The following is a 19,229-nucleotide window of genomic DNA, read 5'->3' as shown; positions in this document are numbered from 1 at the left end:
ATTTCTGAATGCTGAGCATCTCATCCAGCTTTGTACTTGATGTCCTCTCCAATTGAACTCTAACTTGAAATAGCTCTGCTTCAAGCTTCTTGGTCTTCTTAACCAAGAAATTGTTCTCGAATCTTAGTGCCCCAATAGTCTGATTAGCTTCATCAAACTTAGTGGAAAGCTCCTCACGGTAAAGTTCCACATCACTGAGCTTTTTGGTGGCCAGCCTATAGAGTTTCTCATGCTTCTCAAAAAGCTTGTACAGTTTCTCATAGGCTAGATATCATCTTAATCATCCATCTTTTCAAACTTGGATTCCACCAATTCCTCTTCTTCATCCACATCTTCAACGATCCCTTCAGTAGGATTGACAGAGGCAGTGAAGGCATTCAAAATTCCGTCATCCTCATTGTCGGAATCATACTCAGGCTTAGTGTCACTCAAAGTAGCAGCAAGTGCCTTGCTCTTCTCAATGCTCTTGAGATATGTGGGACACTCTTGTTTCATGTGACCGAAGCCTTGACATCCGAAGCACTTAGGTCCTGCGGGAACAGTGTACTGACCGCCATCCCTAGCATCCTTCTTCCCTTTCTCTTGGCTCTTAAACTAAGAAGTACTGGATTGCCTGTGGTCCTTGTCGAAGCCTTTTCCATTGGCATTTTTCATGAATTTCTTGAATTTCTTGGTGATGTAGGACTTCATCTTAGAGTCTTCATCGTCTAATGACTCATCTGTCTCACTGCTCTTAGCCTTCAGTGTCATGCTCTTGCCTTTACCCGACTTGCCAATTCTTGTCAACCTTAGCTCACAGGTTTGCAGATTACCAACTAGCTCAGTCAGAGGAATTTTTTCAATATCCTTTGATTCCTCTATCACCGTGATCTTGGCATGGAGTCTCTCGGGCAGAGATCTGAGCACTTTTCTCACAATCTTGGGTTCAGGAATGGTTTCCCCAAGATTGAAGGCTGAGTTCACTGTGTCCTTGAGCTTGGCATAGAACTCATTGAACGACTCATCCTCCTCCATCTTAATTTCTTCGAAGCTTGTAGTGAGCCTTTGTAGTTTCGAATCTTTGACAGCCTTTGTTCCCTCATAGGTTGTCTGGAGGATGGTCCATGCTTCTTTAGCAGTTTTAGTGGAGGATATCTTCTTAAACTCCTCATTAGTGACCGCACTGAATAAGGCATTCAATGCTCAACTGTTGAAGTTTGCCGCCTTGATCTTAGCATCATCCCAATCGGCCGGCGCTTCTTTAGGCTTGGTCCAACCTATCTCCACAGCTTGCCACACCTTCTTATCTAGAGACTGCAAGAAAGCTCTCATGCATACTTTCTAGTATGCATAGTTAGTACCATCAAACAATGGAGGTATAATACGAGACTGACCTCTATCCATGACAAACAGGGGTCAATGGATCACACACAGAGATTAACTCTAATCAGAGTGTGCCTGCTCTGATACCACTTGATAGGCCAAAAAAAAACATATTGATCCCTTGTGATGGATTAATTGATTAATTAGCCAAGTTATTAATTAATCAAATTAACATGAAAATTGCGTGGTAGCAAAAACAAATCATTAATTAAGCTAAGTATGCAGCGAAAAATAAATGATACGGTGATTTATTTATGAATGGGGAAAACCTATATGGCAAAAACCTCACCGGGTGATTTTAAGGTCACCACTCCCGAAATTCTACTATTATCACAACAAGCGGTTACAAGTAAAGGAATCTCAAGTACCTTACCAACCTACAATTGTACCCTTACCCCAATACCCAATTGGATTTGTTATGTAGTGACAATTTCTCCTTTCAATGCATGGCTCCCATGTACGTGACTAACCAATTGCGCGAATCCCAGTACACAACTTCAATCACCAACTAGAGAAAATTGTTGGCTGCAAAGTTCTTCGATTCATCCACACGATGAAGATCAAGAAGATGCTTGGTTACAAAACCCTACGGTGCACATTACACAGCAACTTCTTCACAAGAGAGATGAACTAGGGCAAGAACTTTGTCTCTAGTCACAATTTGCTTGAACAAGGATTTCTCAATGCTTGTGCAACTTGTGAACTCTTTTACGGCCTTTAAAATAATCATTTTATATGTCTAGGGTTAGGAGAAAAGAAGGCCCAAAGACACATCCATGGATTGGAATCAAAACAGAACTCAAAATCTGTTTTCTTAAACCTCGACAGATAGAGGTGTCGAGATGCTGTCGAGCCACGAGTTGGAACAGCTCTTTAGACCTCGACACATGCTAGCTGTCGAGATAACTGTCGAGCTTTAATGAACTTGCACTTTTCAGCTTGTTTCTTGGACAGACTTGATGACTTCAACACTTGATCTTGAAACACAGTTTCTTGAAGTATAAAACTCATCCTAAATCTACCCAATTACAAGTAAAGTGCGTTTTGTCAAAGGATTAGCCAATTACATAAAAGAATGACATATGTTCTAAACAAGTGAAACACATATGTCCTAACAGTAATTTTTAGTAATTGCATATAGGTAGGTGGTTGGCCTTATAGTAGCCTAAACTACCATATTTAAGTATATTAATTGTGAGTGCCCTAAAGTGTGACCCTTGAATGTTAGTGACCTTTTTAGAAATAGCTTGGTGTAGCCAATCATAAATATGGATTTAGAAATATTATACTAACTCTAGGGTTAGGACGAAGAAAGAAGTTGGCTCTTACTTTCGGTCAAAAAAATCACTTTCCCCCCTATGTGTGGAGGTCTAAAATACCTAGACTTGAGTTCAGAGTTGAGGTACGTACGAGATTGAGATGATTTTAGGTACTCAATACCTTCTAATTGTATGGAAGGTTTCCAATCGTGTTTTAAGGGCATTTTAATTATTGAACTTAATTATTAAGTGGGCGCACATCATATGCATGCATCTTCTACATTAAATTGCATGTTCTCCTCTAGATAGGAGCTCTCTGTCTCACCTTGGGTGAGCTTTCTTCCCATCGTTTGGTTCTTCTGATACCCATTACTTTGGAAGCAAAACGAGTGGTGGTAGTCCTACAATTTTGTTTTGCTATTACAGTGAGCAATTCCCCTTGCTCTCCAAATGGATTCTGACTTTATAAAATGGATTGAGAGAACCAAACTCACTTTCGAAGAAGGGGAAGCAATTTTAGTCCGACCAACTCAACGAGCTAGAACTCTAGAAGAGTACTCAAACAACATCATTGGGAAGTTCCTCACAACTAGACCAATATCTTAGAGCTGCGAAGAACTTGTTGAGAGCAGTCTAGAAGATGGGGAACGATTTGAAGATTATTGATGTTGGTGAAGGTCTATTTCAATGTAAATTTGCTTTGGAAATCCAGCTAAGGTGGGTGATGGATAATGGTCCTTGGAGTTTTGACGACCAACTACTAGTACTTCACAAATGGGAAAAAGGCATGACGGCAAGATCAGTTTCCTTCCCAGTCATTCTTACCTGGGTTCAAGTCAGGGGACTACCATATGATCTTATAAATGAAAAAGCTGGTATGGATATTGGAAAGGGACTTGGCCGTATGGTGGAAGTGGATAGTAAGGCAATAGCATCTGACCAATCACGATTCTTGGTTTCGCATTGAAATCCCTTTGAACAAACCTCTCCGTAGAGGAGCTCCCATAGTCAGTCCGAAGGGTGACAAGGTGTTAGTTGCCTTCAAAAATGAGAGGCTTGTGGGTTTGTGCTATAATTGTGGCATGTTAGGCCATGAAGTGAGGGACTGCTCTCAACCAATACAAGATGAGGATGGAGAACTCCCATACGAGATGTGGGTAAAGGCGGGTCACCGGCGGTAAGTTGATACATCGACAAAGAAAGCTCAAGGTCAAGCATGGCATGACAGCGCAGCAGGAAGTGAACCACGCGCCAGGTCTTTGCCGCCACAACCTAAGAATCCAGCACTAACATCTGTAGTAATTAATTTGCATATCCAGTGAGTCAATTACGAAACCGATATGGGAATTACTGCTGAAACAGAAACTAAACCAGAAACTGAGATGCACGCTATGGACAAATGCTGATACAGTAATTGATACGCATAATCATGGGGCGAAAAATGGACCTAAAATTAATGAAATTAACGGGGATGATTTGGAAACCAATATGCATAAAGAGGGGCAGAATAACGGGTCCAAATTTAATTGAAGGAGTTGACTAGCATCCTAATTACGTATGTTAATGAGCAATTATTAGATCAGTTGGCAAACTCGATCACAAAGCGCAAGACAAGTGAAGATGCACGTGAGGAGACTAGGGCAGAGGGGGTGGCACATGATAGAAATACATGTGGAACGTGGAAAAAAATGGCAAGACAGTCAGTCGTAAACACGTATCTTAACTTACAGAGTGGAAGAAAACCTGGGAGTAAAAAACGTGCACACAGTGATCAGATTGTTGAGGAACCATAATCGGAGGAGTTAGGAGAGAAGAAATTGCTTCGGAGGTTGGCCGGAAACACAACTTCTTCTATGTCAACAGTGGTGGCTGCAGATCAGCCCGGCCGATCACAATGAAAATCATCAGTTGGAACTGCTGGGGGCTTCAGAACCTCTGTGCAATCACAACCCTCACACACATTGTGAGAGTTCAAGCGCCCAAGGTTTTGTTTCTTATGGAGACGAAACAATTAGTGATAGAGATGAAGAAAATAACAGATGACCTACCTTACCAAGGGGTGTTTGTAGTACCTAGTGTGGGAAGAAGAGGCAGATTGGCAATGATTTGGAAGGAGGAAGTAGACATACACATTCAAACATACACCCAGAATGACATCGATGCAATCATATACAGCAAAATGGGTCCAGCATAGAGAATCACAGGTTTTTTATGGCCAATTAGATGCAAGCCTTCGCCATGAAACTTGGAGTCTACTAAGGCATCTCCATTCCCAATACACGATGTTGTGGTTATGTATTGGGGATTTTATTGAGATCCTATCATTGGAGGAGAAGCAGGGCCGACTCCTAAAACCAGCTACTCATATAGAAGTAGGGTCGACACTAAGGCAAAGCTAGAGGTCAAACAAAAGGAATTGGAGGAATTGACAACAAAATATGGGTGATAAGATGGAGAGAATTAACATGGTAAAGGGTGAAATAAACAGGTTGTTGTATCATGAGGAATTAGCATAGAGACAACAGTCAAGGGCAATTTGGCTACAAGCGGGAGAAAAGAATAAAAAGTTCTTCCACCAGAGAGCAAGCCAAAGGAGATGAAGAAATCAAATCATTGGGGTCTTTAATGGTGAAGACAATTGGGGTACAGATGAAAATGAGATTGCAAATGTGGCAGAAAACTACTTCAACAATCTATTCACTACGTCACACCCAGATCATACAATCATGGAAGATGTCCTTGATTCAGTTGATAGGCGAGTGACGGATGACATGAACGGTATACTCCTATGATCGTACATTGTTGGTGAGGTCAAGAGAGCCCTCTTTTAGATGCACCCATCAAAGTCTCCAGGATCGGATGGTATGTCCCCTTTTTTCTTTCAAAAATACTGGCATATTGGGGGTAGGGATGTCATAGAAGCTGTCTTATCAGTATTGAATTCAGGCCACTTTTCACATCAAATGAACCATACTCATATTGTATTGATCCCTAAGAAAAATGACCTATAGTATCTGTCAGAATTTCGCCCAATTAGTTTGGGTAATGTAATATCTCATATTTATTCCAAAGTCCTGGTTAATCAGTTAAAGATTATATTGCCCAATGTTATATTTGATGCCCAGAGTGCTTTTGTGCCAGATAGATTGATTACAGATAATACTACTATAGCTTTTGAAGTATTGCACATGATGCGTAATAGAAGGGGAAAAAGAGGACAAATGGTAGTAAAATTGGACATCAGCAAGGCCTATGATAAGGTGGAATGGTGCTTCCTCGAAAAAATCATGGCAAAAATGGGGTTGGATGAGAGATGAGTGCACTTGGCAATGGAAATAGTCACTACAGCCTCCTACTCTGTTTTCATTAATGGGGAACCAAGAGGTCACATCAAACCATCTAGAGGAATTAAACAAGGTGATCCTTTGTCACCTTATTTATTTCTCATGTGTGCTAAAGGGTTGTCAGCCATGCTAAGAAGGGCGGAGGAGAGGAGACAGCTACATGGTATAGTATCTTGTAGAAATGGAGTTCAGATTTCTCACTTACTGTTTGCAGATGATAGCCTGCTATTCAACCATGAACTATGGAGGAATACCAACAGTTTCAAACCATTTTGGAGCAATATGAGGAAGTATCTGCCCAATCCATAAACTGGAACAAAACATCTTTGTTTTTCAGCAAAAATACAAGGGCATAGGTGAGGGATACTATCCAAGGCATGCTAAGGGCTCAAGTCATGACTAATTGTGAAAAATATCTTGGACTACCCATCGTGACTGGCAATTCCAAGGTGAATTCTTTCAAGGAGCTAATAGAAAAAATTACAAAGCATGTCATGGGATGGAAGGAGAAGTTTATCTCTAAAGTGGGAAGGGAAATATTGATAAAAATAGTGGCACAAGCAATCCTTACCTACACTATGGGCATTTTTAAGATTCCTAATTCCTTATGCAATGACATCAATACCTCTCTAGCAAAATATTGGTGGGGGCAAATAAAAGATGAGGAAAAAAATCCATTCGATTAACTGAAAGAAACTATGTAGTCCAAAAACCAAAGGAGGGATGGGTTTTCATGACTTCCATGCGTTCAATTTAGCCATGCTAGCTAAACAAGCGTGGAGATTGGTACACCATACTTAATCGCTCTTTTACAAAGCAAGATACTTCCCAATTGTTCTTTCCTAGAAGCTGATATTGGAAGTAATCCCTCATATGTGTGGCGAAGTTTACTCATGGCTAAAGAAATCCTTGTGGAGGGGACAAAGTGGCGTGTTGGTGATGGGAGACAAATTGAGGTGGCTTCTCACAAATGGCTACCCCATGCACCTGTTTTCATAAGCCCTCCACCATCTCCTCTATATGTGAGGGACCTTATTGATGAAGATACAAGACGATGGGATCATGGGAAATTACAGACATTGTTTACTCCATCGACCCAGCAAGAAATCCTAGCTTGTACCATTGGACAATCTGACCTCCAAGGACAAGCTGATATGGAAGGAAAATGCCTTTTGGAAGTTTACAGCCAAATCAGCCTATAGGGTAGCACTTGGGCTTCTAAACAAATCTCCAGCTGAGCACTCACAGGCCCAAAGTGACGAGAGTTTGTGGAAGAAGATATGACAATTGATAGGTCAAAACTGTATTGACCCATTTGAGAAATTAATCAATTAATTAGCCAAGTAAATTAATTAAATCAAATTACATGCAAGACGTGTGGTAGCACAAAAAAATCACCAAATAACTAAATACAATGGAAAATAAATTTGACACGGATGATTTGTTTACGAATGGGGAAAACCATCATGGCAAAACCCCACTAGATGAACTTAAGGTCACCACTCCCGAGAATCCACTATTATCAAAACAAGCGGTTACAAGTAAAAGAATCTCAGTACCTTATACCAACCTATAGTTAAACCCTTACCCCAATACAAAATTGGACTTGCAATGCAGTGACAATCTATCCTTTCAATGCATGGCTCCTAGTATGTGACTAACCAATCGATGCGCAGATCTTAGTACGCAACTTACACACCAACTTGAGAAAGATATAGGCTACAAAGTTCTTCAGTTCATCCACACGATGAAGATCAAGAAGCTCATTGGTTACAAAACCCTACGACATACAAACACAGCAGCTTCTTCAAGAGAAAGATGAACTAGGACAACTTTTGTCTCCAGTCACAGAATGCATGTAACAACAAGTGCAACAACCTTTGCATCCAGTGAGACGGCCCTTAAAATAATCTTCATATATGTCTAGGATTGTGAGAAAATAAACCCTACACAAACATACATGGATATGTGTGAAAACAGATCTGGAAATCTGATATTCGTAAATCTTGATAGATAGGTTATCTGCCGAGTTGCTGTCGAGCTTCAAGCAAAAAGCTTCTTTTAAACCTCGATTGACTTAATTTGTTGAGCTATCTGTCGAGCTTTAAAATACAGCAATTCTTTACTTTTTTTTTAAACATATTTGCATAGTTTTAACTCTTGACTTGAACACAAAGTTGCTTGAAGACTTAAACCATCCTAAATCTACCCAATTACAAGTAAAGTGTCTTTTGTCAAAGGATTAGCCAATTCTAAATGACATATGTACATAACAATTTCCATATATGTCTTAACAATCTCCCTCTTTGACAATCCGTGACAAAACCACAATAAACAAATGAAATATGAGAGAAGTCATAAATCACTCAACTCATACTCACTTGTTGAATACAATAAAATCTAATCCTAACACAAACTCTTGAAAAATTTTGCAAGAAGAAAGTTCATGGCATGATAGATTTTGACAACCTGTATTTCTGAAAAACTTATAAAAAAAAACTCATTAAGGCATCTTAGTGTGAAACAGAAATTAAAAGATTGCATACATAAGAAACATGTGTATAAAGAGAAAAGAAACAACACATGGAGAGATAGTTGAAAATGTAATAACAACCTCATCAAATATATATATATATATATATATATATATATATATATATATATATATATATAAAGTATATAAGGTTTGCTATCACAAAGTGGTCACAAGACCAAAGGACAATAACAAAGTATCTAAAAGATAATAAAAAAAAATAAAAAAGATACATAAGTCCTCACTACATCCCTCAAAATGTATAGACACTCCCCGTAACACAAAGTTCCTATGCTAACTCTCCCCCTATATACATGACTATTCTCAACCCAAAACTAATCCCCCTTTTTGTCATGAATGACAAAGGGCAAGTCTCTATGAAGCAGTCATCTCCTCATTACTAAAACAACAAGCATCCTCATCGTCATCATCACCGGAGCCATCATCATTGCCCTCAACCTCTGAAGCCTGTGGAGCTAGATATGGAGAAGCAGTGAAACCACCCATGACAACCTATCGTGGTGCGATACGACCAACACGGGTGTTCACCTAACACAACTCATCACTGAGAGTGTTAAGGCGAGCATCCATGCGCTCAAGCTGAGCCACGATGGCCTCGAGAGTCACACCACTCGCAGAAGAGGGAGGAGCGGAGGTGGATGGAGTAGAACAGGCTGGAGGAGTCGCCGTCTCAATCCGTTGCCGCTTCGGTCGAAGCTGAGCCTCACTTCGTCAAACAGTCCCAGCGTCAATGGCACGCATGATAGGGAAATGATGAGACTCAGGATAAGAGATAAAGGAGTTGTAAATGATCCTCATGATAGCAGAAGGAAAGATAAGTATATCACAGGTCACCATATCCTTATAGACATCTGTAAGGGAAAGGATGAAATGAGAAGGAAAGTTTATAGAAAGATCCTCTAAGAGGGATAACAAAAAGTGAGCACGAGGCTCAATAATAGAATTATAGTGAGACAAGGGATAAAGAACAAATGTCATCACCATATTCAAGAACCTCGAAACTTTTGCAAAGCCCGAGCATATTGGAGTAGAACTCTTGGATGATCATGGAAGGACAACTCACGGGCATCTCACATAGAGACTCCCAACCCTGTCTGTGTATGACATCCAGTAGAGCAGTATTGGAGAAGTCTGATAGGAGAACGTGGCATTCCGAAGTCCTTACGGGCTTTCTAATCACGAAACCTGACATGAATAGGAGTGGAGTCAGAAGAAGATGCCCCGGAACGAAGAGGGTTTCGGGACGGAGTAGACTTACGCTTTAGTGCCATTGCTTAGACTATCCGAGAGAGAGAGAGAGAGAGAGAGACAGAAAAGCTCCAATCACAAAATAGTACCAGGATATGAAAAGAAAAGGTATGTATGCATAATTTATGCATGATCATGTGACATGCAACTAAAACAACATCATGGGCTCAGCCCAATCCAAACCTAACAATACATAAGGTTCTAACATGTAAATCACACAACTAAATGCATGAAAATACTGTGAAAATGCTAATGGAATGCAATTCATGATTATATATCATCATTTAAGCAAAACCTAACCCAAAAATTTCACAAATAACTCATAAATTTTGAAAAACCCCCAAAAATTTTCAAAATCCCAAAACCTAGGTCAAAATGTATGAAATGCATGAAGAAAGAGTGAAAACAAGATCATACCAGTAAAAAGAAAATCACACTAGGCCGAAAATCAACTAGGTTTGAGGTTTAGAGAGAGAGAAAAAAGTGTTTGGGGAGGTAAAGAGTCAGCTTCTGTCGAGAGAGAACGAGAGTAATGAAATCCGATTTCGCGCTGAAGCTATTTAAAGAAAACACATTTCGATGGACCGAGAGGTATCGAGAAACTGTTGAGCACTAATTCTCGATAGATAAATCTAGTGCTATTGAGAATCCGTTGACAGCAAAAGTACCTTGATGGATCGAACAGCTGTCAACTATCGACCAGACATAAACTTTCTTGATGCATCGAGAATCTGTCGAGAAGCTATCGACAAAAATTCTAAATAGCTCGATGGATCGAAGATACAATAGGATCTGTTGAGAAAAAGAAGTTCTGGGGTCTCGATGGATAGCTAGCTATCAAAAGGTGTCAAGAAGCTGTCGAACTTTATAAAAACAAAATTTTCAAAGAGGAGAAAAACACACAAATGAATGCAATCAAGCAAGCTACTCAACCAAAGATCCAATCAACATGTTAAGCTCTCAAAAACACTCTCAACAAGAAGAAAGTAAAGCATTTAAGATCCAAACACACACACACATACACACACACACTAAACAAGTCTAACCAATTTTATATTTCAGAAAACAAGTCAAGACAGTTTAGTGAGCATACATTAACACATGTATTCCTTGTGATGGCCAAATCACATTGTACCTGCACATGTTTCGAAAGTAGTAAAGAATTTTTGCATGTTGTATGTGTGAAAACATCGTAAGATTGCACAAGTTTCTCATGTTATGACGATTTAAGATATGAGAAAATCAATTTAACTCACACACAATCGCAACTGCTTAATGGGAACTATCACCTTCGAGGTACATCCTATAACTCTCACATCGCCTAGAAACACGCTAACAACCATATTTAAAATCATTTTGATTCTTTTTGCTTTTAAATTTCTTTGCATATTTTTTCTTTTGAGCATATCATGCATGGACATATAAGAGAGAGAAGAAAATACCCAATTATGTAAGTCAAAAACATCACAATTTTGCTATGTCGAAGCACACAGATATTATTACATGATTGACGGGCTTTACTGGTGAGATGGTTATTTATGCCTTTCTCTTAGGATTTTTTAGTCATTCCTATAAAAAAAGAGTGATATGAGAGTTAAGTACAAGAGATTACTTAATCTTACTCATCACAAACACGAGCCACAAAGCTCATTTGCTTAGTTGTGCATAGAGATGCTCATCTAAGCTACAAGAGATACAAAGTTTAGAAAATTTTGTTTCAATGGTCATCTAAGGTATACAAGTACCAATGTGCACATAACACACTGTTTTTGTATCTTTTTGATTTATCAAATTTTTTTATTTTTATGAAAAAAAAAAATAAAGCAAAGCTGAACCAAACAAACAAAAACATGTTAATACAAAGCATAGCATAAAACTAGTTTGACTCAAACAAAAGAAAGCAAAACACACAAGTAATGCATAAACAAAAAAAAAAGAGGGAGAAAGAGAAAAGTGACTAAATCACTTTGAGCCTTTTTACTTCCACACCTTGGAAGAATCTTTCCTTTGTGCGAACCCTTGAACTAGAGGTGAGGGGGAAGAATTGAAACCGTTCAAGTTCAAAAGGAACATGGGGCCTTGAGAATATCTCCAAGAGGAGCAAAAGAGGATGGAAATTGATTTTGGTTTCCAAATAAGATCATACTGTTGCTCTGTTGAGTGGCTAACCACTTGTAGCAATTAGGTTGAGTATGTCCTGTAGATCCACAGTGATGATAGAGATGTTGCTTCTTTTGTTTAGACTTTTGGTTATTACCCTTCTTAGTCCTAGGGTTTTTAGTCTCTTTCTTTTCAAGCTTAGGGGGTGCTCCTAAGACAGATTTACCATTGTCTATATTCTCACTAGCTAAAACAATTTTAACATCATTGTTCTTAGAATCAACATTATTAGCAGGTGAAATAAACACAGTAGTACTAGAAGAAGAAATATTAGAAGAAGAGAAATCATACCCCAAACCGGATCTACTAGAAGCAGATTTCTGAACACTAAGCATCTCATCAAGCTTTGCATTGGAAGTCCTCTCCAATTGAGCTCTAACTTGAAACAGCTTCGCTTCAAGCTTCTTGGTCCTCTCAGTCAGGAAATTGTTCTCAAATCGTATCACTCCAATGGTCTGATTTGCTTCATCAACCTTTTTGGAGAGCTCTTCTCGATCAAGTTCCACATCACTCAGTTTCTTGGTGGCCAACCTATACAATTTCTCATGCTTTTCGAAGACCTAGTATAGTTTTGCATAGGCTGTATGAATGTCATCCTGTTCATCCATTTTCTCAAACTTAGACTCCACCAAGTCCTCTTCTTCATCTACCTCTTCAAAAATCCCTTCAGTAGGATTTACTTTGGCAATGAAAGCATTCAAGATTCCCTCGTCATCATTATATGAATCATCCTCAGGCTCGGTGTCATTCAAGGTAGCAACAAGGGCTTTGCTTTTCCTAATGGTCTTAAGATAAGTTGAACATTCTTGTTTCATGTGTCCAAAACATTGACAACCGAAACGCTTTGATTCGGAGGGAACAGTGTACTGACCGCCATCCTAGCATCCTCTTCCCTTTATCTTAGCTCTTGAAATGTGAAGAACTGGATTGCTTTTGGTCCTTATCAAATCCTTTCGTGCTGGCATTCTTCATAAACTTTTTAAACTGCCTCGTGATGTAGGATTTCATCTTAGAATCTTCATCATCTGAAGACTCATCGGTGTCACTGCTTTTGGCTTTCAGTGTCATGCTCTTGCTCTTGCACGACTTCCCAATCCTAGACAAACCCAATTCATAGATTTACAAGTTGCCAAACAGCTTTGTCAAAGGAATTTGGTCAATGTCCTTTGATTCGTCATTGGCGGTTATCTTGGCATGGAATCTCTCTAGAAGAGATATTAGCACCTTTCTCACAATCTTGGGTTCAAGAATGGTTTCTCCAAGATTAAAGGCAGAGTTCACTATGTCCTTGAGCTAGGTGTAAAACTCATCAAATGACTCATCCTCATCCATCTTAATTTCTTCAAAGCTTGTGATAAGCCTTTGAAGCTTTGAATCCTTAACCGCCTTAGTCCCCCCATAGGTTGTCTGGAGGATATTCCATGCTTCCTTGGCAGTTTTAGTAGAAGATATCTTCTTGAACTCCTCATTTGTGACCGCACTGAATAACGCATACAATGCCCTACTGTTGAAGTTTGTGTCTTTGATCTTAGCATCATCTCAATCAACCGCCGCTTCCTTAGGCTTGGTACAACCTATCTCCACAGCTTACCACACTTTCTCATCTAAAGACTACAAGAAAGCTCTCATGCGTACTTTCCAATATGCATAGTTAGTGCCATCAAATAAACGAGGTATAATAAAAGATTGTCCTCTATCCATGACAAACAGGGGTTAGTGGATCACACAATAAAGATTAACCCTAATCAGAGTGTGCCTACTCTGATACCATTTGATAAGCCAAAAATGTATTGACCCATTTGGTAAATTAATCAATTAATTAGCCAAGTTAATTAATTAGATCAAATTGCATGCAATACGCATGGTAGTACAAACAAATCACCAAATAACTAAATGCAGCAAAAAATAAATTTGACACAAGTGATTTGTTTACGAATAGGGAAAAGTACCAAGGCAAAACCCCACCGGGTGAATTTAAGGTCACCACTCCTGATAATCCACTATCATCAAAACAAGCGGTTACAAGTGAAGAAATCCTAGTACCTTATACTAATCTACAGTTGAACCCTTACCCCAATACAAAATTGGACTTGCAATGTAGTGACAATCTTCCCTTTCAATGCACGGCTCCCAATACGTGACTAACCAATCGATGCATGGATCCCACTACACGGCTTATACACCAGCTTGAGAAGCTCCTTGGTTGCAAAATCCTACGGCAGCTTCTTCAAGAGAAAGATGAACTAGGGCAACTTTTGTCTCCAGTCACACAATGCATGTAACAACAAGTGCAACAACCTTTGCATTCAGTGAGATGCCCCTTTAAATAATCCTTATAAACCTTGCATAAACATACATGGATATGTTTAGGGTTGTGAGAAAATAAACCTTGCATAAACATACATGGATATGCGTGAAAACATATCTAAAAATCTGATTTTCGTAAATCTTGATAGATAGGTTATCTATCGAGCTGCTATCAAGCTTCGGGCAAAAAGCTTCTTTTAAACCTCGACAGATTCAATCTTTCGAGCTTTAAATACAACAATTCTTTACTTGTTTCTTGAACAGATTTGCATGGCTTTAACTCTTGACTTGAACACAAAGTTGCTTGAAGACTTAAACCATCCTAGATCTACCCAATTACTAGTAAAGTGCGTTTTTTCAAAGGATTAGACAATTATAAATGACATATATACATAACAATTTCGACATAAGTCTTAACAGAAATTAAACGTTCCTCCAAAAGCACGGACTCTAATGTGGAGGGCCTGTTCAAACATATTGCCCACAAGAGATAATCTGCAGTGACACAAGGTGAAAATTGATCCAAGGTGTGAAATATGCCTCCAACAACCCGTGACTACATGCCATGTATTATGGGAATGCCCTTTTGCAAGAGATTTTTGGTTAAAGGCAAGTAGGAGGACTCAAAAAAGCCCAACTGATGTGTCCGACTTCTTTAGCTTGTTTCGGAATATGGCAGACAGGTTGAACAAGCATGAACTAGAAAGATGGGCTGTGGTGGTGTGGGTGATATGGGGAGCATGAAATAAGTTTTATTTCGAAAGAGCTCAGCTACAACTTGAGGGCATTGTTGAGGGAGCTACCAGCATGTTGACAGAGTTTCAGAGCCACACAGCTACACGGACAACCCCCTAAAGGAGGTCCAACGTCTGCAGTTTTTTGGCTTATACGAGTCTGCAAAACTAAAGTGCTGCATTAGGCCCACAATGGATCTCGTTCAAGTGTAACCTTTATGTGTAACCTATTTGTAATCTTCATGTAACACTTTTTCAATCAATAATATATATTCTATCTTCGGTCTCAAAAAAAAAAAATCATGACAAGTCTCACCTTGCTTAGAACTAGCAGTCTTTCTTGGAAAACCCTACATATATATATAATCACACTTGAGAGTGTTTTTAACGCAACTCAAAGGGAAAAACACAAATTAAGAACCATTATTCCATTATTCTTGGAGGGCTTTTACAAAAAAAAATGAATTATATAAATTGATTTTTACAGTGTCTTTTATCAAAATCTCTCATATTTTCATCCCTCTACCAAATACCTCTCATACCATTTGTCCATTTTCTCTCCCTATTCCATCCTCTCAATTTGTACTCCAACCAAAGACACTCTTAATTTCCTTTTCTTTTTTCCCTCGTAAGTTTTCCTTTAGTTAAAGGTGATTTGGGCTAGATTATTTGTAGCTGCAGAGCCACATATATAGAGACAATAGGAATCCATGGTCCCTAACTATATAATGGTAGCAGTGTCCTTTATCAACCTACAAATATTTGAAACTAGCCACCAAATTTTTTTTTTTGGGTACAACTATGAAAAAATGTACAATTCTTTAACTCTTTGACCCAATAATTTGTTACAATACCTAATTGTACCCATCCCTAATTAAAATTCCATAGATGATCTCTAACTGCTTGACTTCTTTGGTGGCATGGCAACCATAATTTTATTAGCTTCAATGCCCACAAACTATGTATTGAGTCATGATTAGGGTGTTTTTGGTAAAGAAAATTGGGACCCATATGCAGACAAAGCCCATCAGTGAAAAGGCTGATGGTCCCTATGGAACCGTCAGCTCCATAGAAACCGTCGGTTTCCTTAGGAAGCCGACAGCCATGCGAACGGATCATTGACAAAGCTGACAGACCACTACAACAAAATGTATTTTTAGTGACGAAACTTAGTGAGGAAATATTTTTTCATCACTAAAATTACAGATTTAGCGACAAAATATGGATTTCATCGCTACTAATGAAAAAAATTATAACATTTAGCAACCAAAAGTAATTTTCGTCGCTATTGTTGATTTGAAACAAGAGCACCAACGGGGAAAAACTAGGCATGAACTTAATTAATCTATAGTGACAAAATATTTCGTCACTAAAAGTTGAGATTTTTAGTGATGAAATATTTCGTTGCTATAGATGTTGCTTTGAACAGTATTAGCAATGAAATTCATTTCGTTGCCAAAGGTAACCAATAGTGACGAAACTGAATCATCGCCAAAAGTCCAATGCATATAAACTGGCAGCTTTAGCAATGAAATCATAATTCATAACAAAAAAGTTAGAAACGTCGACGAAATAAATTTCGTCACTAAAGTGTACAGCTTAAATGGGTTAAATTTCAGCAAAAGAATTTTCCTTTCCCACATAAAATTTCATTTGTCCCACCCACTCACTTAAAAAATTTTCAGCCCTCCCTCTCTCATTATCACTCACTCCCTAACACAAACACAAACTCAAATACAAACACAAACACACACATCCCCCTATCTCTCTCTCTCTACCAAATCTCTTCTCCCTCTTGGTCTCTTGGTTAGCTTCTATTAGATTTTCAGTCATCAAACTCTTATCCATGGTTTGACTTCTCCTAACATGAATCTAAGGTAAAATCTCCATGACCCACCTTCTAATATCTTTGGGTTTTTATCCTATATTGTTAGGATTGCTCTTTATGTTGTGGGTTTTGTTTTAGAATTAGTTTGTTGTGTTTGTTGGTACATTTAAAATCTTATTGGAGGTTTTTAATTTAATGGAGTGAAATGGATTTTGTTGTTTGGCAACTATATGAGTTGGGTTTCTTAAGAAATCATTTGAGTTTTTGATTTATATGGGAGATTGGGTTAATTTTGGAAAAAAGGGTTTCCTTAAATTTTGAAATGTCTTTGGCATATGTGGTTATGATTGTGGTGTTAAATATAAATTTGTGCAAGTAGTATGAGCATGTGCCTTTTGCTTATCAAGTGTTTGACAAATTGCCTATATGAATTATGAAATGGATTTTGTTGTTTGGCAACCATGTGAGTTGGGTTTCTTGAGAAATCATTTGGGTTTTGATTTATACGGGAGATTGGGTTAATTTTAGAAAAAGGGTTTCCTTACATTTTGAAATGTCTTTGGCATAAGTGGTTGTGATTGTGGTGTTAAATATAAATTTGTGCAAGTAATATGAGCATGTGTCTTTTGCTTACCAAGTGTTTGACAAATTGCCTATATGAGTTATGAAATGGATTTTGTTGTTTGGCAACCATGTGAGTTGGGTTTCTTGAGAAATCATTTGGGTTTTTTATTTATATGGGAGATTGGGTTAATTTTAGAAAAAGGGTTTCCTTGCATTTTGAAATGTCTTTGGCATATGTGATTGTGATTGTGGTGTTAACTATAAATTTGTGCAAGTAATATGAGCATGTGTCTTTTGCTTACCAAGTGTTTGAAAAATTGTCTATATGAGTTATAAGATTGAATTTCTTGACTTGTGTTGTGATGATTGTTATATGAGGTTTTGGGTTGTAATCCTAGTATTTTATATGTACTAACACATGTAGCTTTAAGGTTTAATCAAGTCTCAAAGCTTTTGGCACAGGGTTAAAATTATAGTATTTTTCTTTTGTGACTTTATACAGATTTGAGTCAGTTGCACTACATGATTTTTAATAAATTATAGCCAAATTATTTTGAAAGAAATTTTGGATGGTTCATACTAGACATATAAGGGCTTCTCCCTATTTAATTTGAAGCCTTTTGGATAAAACTAAGTGTACCAAACGAGTTTTTAAAAAGAGCTGACTTGTTGCAAATTTAATCAGAAAGTATGATTTGAATGTTGAGACTATAAGGAATTTACTACAAGCTTTTGTTGTGTGATCTATCTTGTAAGTTCATATGTGCTTTCTTTGACAAGTTTTTTACTTTGGTTAATTTTATCATGGTCTAGTAATGACATGCTTTGTATTAAGTTGGTAAATGCACATTGTTTGTGGTAGGGAAATAAAAGGTTTTGGTAGGGGTAGGGGTAGGGGTATTCTTTTTAGGATGGTAAAGTCAGGCTTTAGGGCCTTAGGTTTTGGTTGAGTTATATTTGTTGATTACATTTTTTTTTCAATACTTGAAGCACTTGGTGGTGTGGAGAGGTGAGTATATGATATTTTGATGGTTTGGGTGTTATGAACTTGTTTTAAAACAAATGGGTAATGAAGTGTTAACCATGAAAGTTTAAGTGCTTTGAGGTTTTGCTTTTTGCACATAAAGTGTTTGATATATTACTTCAATGAGTTATGAAGTTGGGTTTAATTGTTTGTTGTTGATTATTTAATTTGAAGTTGGACTATGTTTTATATATATATACTTAAGTACAGTTCCTTAGGTACAGTACCTTAGGTTCCCTACCTAAAATTTTGACATCTATCCCATTTAACAGTCTAAACAAACGACGTTAAAACAAATTATTTTTCTCCTTCTTCCTTTTTTTTTTTTTTTTTTTTTTGTCTTGTACTGCAACAGCAAGAAAAAATCATACCAAAAAATGCAAAACCAAATAGGAAAGATCAAAAAATTAAAAAATAAAAGCCAGATCTACTAAGTTTCAAACTAAAAAAAAGGGATAATTTCTCTCTCATTTTCTCAGTAATCAAATAGAAAATATCAAAAAATAAAATCCAAATCTACTGGGTTTCAAACCAAAAAAAGGGACCCTTTCTCCCTCATTTTCTCAGTAACCAAACAGAAAATATCAAAAAATAATATCCAAATCTACGGGGTTTCAATCCAAAAAATGAACCCTTCTCCCTCATTTTCTCAGTAACCAAATAGGAAAGATAAAAAAAATAAAAGATAGAAAAAAAGAATCATAGATCAGGAAAGAAGAAAGAATCATAGATCAGAAAAGAAGAAAGGAAGCAGATACACATACATACACACACCGAGAGAGAGAGAGAGAGAGTCATAGATTAGAAAAGAAAAAAGAGTCACAGATCAGAAAATAAGAAAGGAA

The sequence above is a fragment of the Castanea sativa genome, chromosome 11 (genome assembly GCF_040712315.1).
Source record: "Castanea sativa cultivar Marrone di Chiusa Pesio chromosome 11, ASM4071231v1".
Taxonomy (NCBI): Eukaryota; Viridiplantae; Streptophyta; class Magnoliopsida; order Fagales; family Fagaceae; genus Castanea; species Castanea sativa.
Note: the sequence above shows the minus strand (reverse complement) of the source record.